The sequence below is a fragment of the Schistocerca piceifrons genome, chromosome 5 (genome assembly GCF_021461385.2).
Source record: "Schistocerca piceifrons isolate TAMUIC-IGC-003096 chromosome 5, iqSchPice1.1, whole genome shotgun sequence".
Lineage (NCBI taxonomy): Eukaryota > Metazoa > Arthropoda > Insecta > Orthoptera > Acrididae > Schistocerca > Schistocerca piceifrons.
In genome coordinates this window covers 251,068,570-251,074,292 of record NC_060142.1, presented here as the reverse complement: position 1 = coordinate 251,074,292, position 5,723 = coordinate 251,068,570, and positions in this window count along the sequence as shown.

The window sequence follows — 5,723 nt, the reverse complement described above, 5'->3', positions numbered from 1 at the left end:
ATGAAGAGTTCCATATGATAAGAGACCATTCTGCATTCTCCACATAAAGTCAACCTGTGATGTGTAACTTAGCCCCTACACGCTTAGAGTGACTCTACAGTTCCCAACCATATATCGTAAGTCTAGTACATCACAGTCTAGCTTGTTGCAGAGCCTTTGAAGCCTTTGGTTCCATCTTTCTACTCGGTTAAGAAACAGAGAGACTCAAACTGTTTTGGAAACAATGCTGCAGATTGTGAGTTTCGTTTAAAATCCGTGAGCAACGCTGGTCTTCTCAACCTCCTCTGTCAGCTGCTGGAATGATATGTATGTAATCTAAGACGCAGACGCCATGCACCATTCATTCTAACATGCAGCACAATCTGCAGCTGATTACACTTTGTTCCCTTAATTGCTGCAGGTACAGGTAACATGGTGAATGAGTTCTCCAGATGTGCACACGGAGTCCACAAGGTGATCCTTTCCATTTCTTGCTGCCCTTTCTGTAAGAGGTATCACTATTCGCCTTACATTCAAACTGCTTATGATTAACAGACTGCTACCCATTTGCACTTGCTTCGTCCGATGCAGATTACAGCAGACTTCTTAAAAAGTGAAGTGTGTCATACTGGTTCAGTGGAAGCCAGAATCTCTGGCTTGCTTGGAAAGGGGATTGGTGTCAAACGCTTTGTTCAGCTTGATTTCCTGTCTCTCCTGTACAATGCCTGTAGACCTATCTCTGACGTGCCACTAACAGTCAAGTGGACAAGCAGTGATAGATCCTGTGTATTCAGCAGAGGAGATAGTATCCATTGTGGAGCACAGTACTTGATGTTTCTTAAGTACATCTGGTATGTGACTCTCAGAATCTCAGCAATGATAGGAGTCATTGTCTGTCACAGTATCACACTAGACAACAACCGCAATGCAGAAGTGGAAATCTTTGAAGGAATCAAGAAGGACATCTGCAGAACAATAACGATGAAAACCCACAAGAATGGGATCAGAACAAGTAAAGCGAACCAAACCTAACAGAATAGAAAAACTACAGATCGTTACTTCCAGCTCCAAAACAGTGGTTAGCGCCATGGGTAGAGGTTATACAAGAGAAATAGTTATTTGCCTCACAATAATAAGGAAAACGTAGAATGTGAATTAATAAAGTGTGATTATTTGTTGAGAATTAATGTTTTATTTCCATATATATTAGATTTATATTTACTTGTTTGAATACTTTATGTTCTCTAATACATGGAGCTAGAATACTAAAACCAAATCAAGACTCAAAGAATCAAACACAGAATCATGAATGTGATACACTACTTGAGTCCCTCCTAGTATCAACAGTATCTGAGGCTGAACTGGACTTGATTCCCCCATCTGCTTTGTCACTGGTTTTTGGAAACCCTGTATCTCATTTGCTGAACACGATGGTATACACATGTTATGGGGGAACTGAGCTCATCGTCACTTTCTTCATCAAGACGCCTATTAGTTGTTGCATCTTGTCAGAATCAAGTTTGACATGTGCAACTTTGGTACTGCGTCTTTATCTTTGGTAGTTGTGTGGGCAGCCGTCTTCCTTGCATCTTGTATATTATAGACTGTATGTTTGAGTCCGTTAATGGATACAATGGTAGGCAGACTCCTAATGTCTATCTTAAAAATGTTGTAGCTTCTACGAAGTTCTGTATACAGACCCTCATATGGCGGTTACAATGGATTGCACACCATATCGTTCTGTATGAATACATTATTGCAGCTAGACAAGTCCTCAAATACGAATGGGTGCATCCACCTTGTTCTCTATGTGCCATTGGCCGGAGTTGTCGGGTTGCGATCATAATTTGGTGACAAACTCTGAGGCATAGACCTTATCGCTTGTCACATTATGCATGTACTCCTCTGGTAGGTTCAGTGTTTGTCCGTGCACTAATTCGACTGCTGTAGCATCAAGTCGCTATTAAATGACATATGGACACCAAATGCATGATGGGTAATGTCTCCATCCAATTTTGTGTAGTGTGACAACATAGGGCTGCCTTGATTTAGTGATGGAGGCGTTCTGCCATTCCATTCGCTACCAAATGATAAGCTGTAGTGCAAATGCGCTATTGCCCAACAAGTTGGCCAATTCCTTAAATAGGTACGCCTCGAAGAAGCGTCCTTGATCTGTTGTAATGTCTATTGGTATACCAAACCGGGCAATCTATCCTCGGAAAAACGTTTGTGCTACTGTCACGGCTGTAAGGTCTTCCATAGGGAAAGCTTCAGGCCATCTTGAAAATTAATCCATAACCTTGGGACAGAAACTGTAGCCTTCTGGCACTGGAAGGGAGCGCGCAGCGTCTGTGTCCACGTCTTCAAAGTACTGCCTTGGTGGTAGGAATGTACCTAACGGTGACTTGATGTGCCAAGTGAATTTATTTTCCTCGCATCGCATGCAGTGTCTGACATATGTCTTACAGTCTGGACCCATTCCTGGCCAGACGAAACTCTGATTAATTTCACCTTGCGTTAGATCCCAGGATGAGCCATGTTGTGGACTGATGCAATTGCTTGTGCCCAAAATTTGTGAGTACTATTGGTCATAAATTTGTCCCAGACATTTCAGAGTACAATACGACATTTGTTGCTGCTACAGTCATGCGTTGTAGCTTTAATACCACTAGGTGATCCAATAATGTGCGTAGCTCATCATCATTCTGCAGTGACTAAACGAGGGCCTCATAATCAGTTGCAGTGGCTATAGCATCAGCGTGTGTAAGAGTGTCTGCTGGTTCCTTGCACATAGACTATGTGAACTGTAAACTGACTGATACAGTTCAAATGTCGAAGTTGGCGATGCTTTCTCTGGTTTCATATCGAAAGCATATGTCTGTGGTTTATGGTCCATGTACATGGTAAAGTGTCAATCTTCTAACAAGTGTCAGAACTTCTTAACCACAACACGTGTAGCGTACAATTCTCGACCGTAAGTTGCCCAGCTTTACTGTGACAGTGACAGCGTGTGACTAAAGAACATTAGTGGATGCCAACTATGTACTTTAGATTAGATTATATTAGATTTACTTTCATTCCAATTGATCCGTAGTGAGGAGGTCCTCCAGGATGTAGAACATGTCAGAAAAACAACAATACAAGACAAATATTTACAACTTAAACAAATAAGCTAATGCACCATTCCACAGGACCCAAGTGGAATGATCGTCATTTTTAATGAACAATACTTGAAAGAATCATTTTACGAATACTAATGCACTGAATTTAAAATAAAAAAGTTTATTTATTTATTTATAAGGTAATAAACGTGTAATACGACTACTATAATACTAACTTACAATGAACACATTACTGCACTGAAATTGCGCAGAAGTAAGATTGTACTTACACACACACACACACACACACACACACACACACACACACACAAACACACACACATACATACACACTTATTTACAATGAACACACTAATGAACTGAAATTGTGCAGAAGTTATATTGTACTTACATACACACACACACACACACACACACACACACAAATCAGTTGGTTCTACTGAGAAATTCATCAATGGAGTAGAAGGAGTTAGCCACCAATATATCCTTTAGGCTTCTCTTAAACTGAATTTCATTGGTTGTTAAGCTTTTTATGATTGCTGGCAACTTGTTGCCGAAGTACAGCGCCAGTAGCTGATGCACTTTCCATGAATGCAAGTGGAGCCTATGATATTGGGTGAGATAATTATGTAGCCTCTGGTACTACTGTTTTTGTAGCTTGGAAGGCAGAATCTATTTCGTTTGTCCATTGCACCCTGTTGTTTGGCTTCAATGAGCCCTTCAGAAGTTCATTCAGTGGCGCTGTTATTAGTGCATGATTGCATGTGAATCGATGATAAAAATTAATGATGCTGAGAAGAAAGTCATGTCGTGTAACTTTAATCCCACTGGGTGATCCAATAATGTATGTAGCTCATGCTACTGTGACTGAGCTAACTGTAAGAGAACCTGAATACTTCACTGTGGCTTCCACTTTATCTTTAGGATGTCAGATTCCATAGGCATCGATTGTATATCCAAGAAACTGGACCTTTGTTGCCTTGAGGATACACTAGGCTTTGGTTAAATGTAATTACAATGCAGATATCACTAAAATGTCGTCTATGTAGACAGAACAGAAATCCAGATTACTGGTGAGTTCGTCCATAAAGCGTCGATATATGTGCACCGCATTACACGCCGAAAGGCATTCTCATAAACTCAAGAAGACTGAAGGGCACTGCTACAGCCAACTTGGGTTTTTTATGGCGTGACAGGAATTTGATAGTATGCCTGCACTATGACATTAGTAAAGAATATTTTCTTACCGTGTATGTTGAAAGCAAAGTCTTCTATGAGTGACACTGGATACCAATCAGGTGTGGTCCCTGCATTGAGTTCGCAGTAATCGGCACATGGGTGCCATCTGTTACTCTCCTTCAGCACCATGTGCAATTGGGATACCATTCTGCGACTGGAGGCTCGACAGATACCTTGCATCAACATGCCACAGAATTCCTGCTTCACACATTTTATTTTCTCTGGCGTTAGATGCCAAGGACGCGCATAGACTGGTGGTTCTGGTGTGGTGAGAATAAGATGTGTTGTGCCCCCATGTCTGCCAAACATTGTATTTCCATGTCGCGGTCCATGACGAAAAGGCCCCGGATACTGTTTTCAGAAGTAGCTGGTGCTGATACGGCCTCTGTGTCACACTTATACTTCTGTGATGGTGTACATTTCTGGGCGTCATTGACGAACTTCTCATGATACCAGCAAATATTTGGTATAGCAGGTGATCGATTGCGGCTTCGCTATGATCGAAGACATAGCCGTCGAGAAGTGTACGTCATCTGCAGTGCAGCGACTTGTGTCAGCTCAGCTAACTATGACTTCAGGGATGAGAGTCACCATGGGCATGTTACTGTGTTGTGAAACTAATATTCACACACTCACAGAGGGGGACATTTCCACAGTTCTGTCTGCTGTCTGTGCTAGCACGTTAAGATCACCAGGGCAAAGCGTTAAAATTTTCTGTTTATCAGCTAGACGTTTCGTAGTACCTCATCACTAACAGCACCTCTCGCTAGAGTCTGCAGACGTTGGCAGAGGCTGTGATGGGGTGCGATCGCCGAGTTCTTTCGCTCTAAAAAGTTTTTCCAATCGTTTGTTTAGTTCACTGCACAAGTCATGGAAAATGTTCGCATGTAGCGATGTGTGTATTGTTATAGACGTGACGTCATCTTTTGACATTTCAAAGAAACAAGCGAACAACTTATATAGTCGCTGCAATGAAGATTGTCCACATACTTACGTAAGGATATCCCAAATTTCTTTTGCATCAGCCTTCTTTCTTACATGAATAGCAGGTTCCTCATCAAGCACCGATCCAATGATGAGAGCTGCCCTAGCATTGTCCCGTTGCTTTTCTGAACAAATTAGCTTCGATTCAGGAGAGGCTTCAAAACATTGAGTTCGAACCAGAACCGTTCAGTTCATGGCAAGGTAATCTTCGTCGTTACTCTGAAAAGTATTTGAACATGACACGTTACTGAGATGATCAGGTGTCTTCGCTAGACGTAATCTGTGTATTAAAAATGGGATTACCATTCCACATAAGGGAAGAGTTAATACAAGTACCAGCATGATGCAGAACAGTTTAGTTTGGTCAGAGGTTCGCTTGATATCCTTAATGAAGACTAG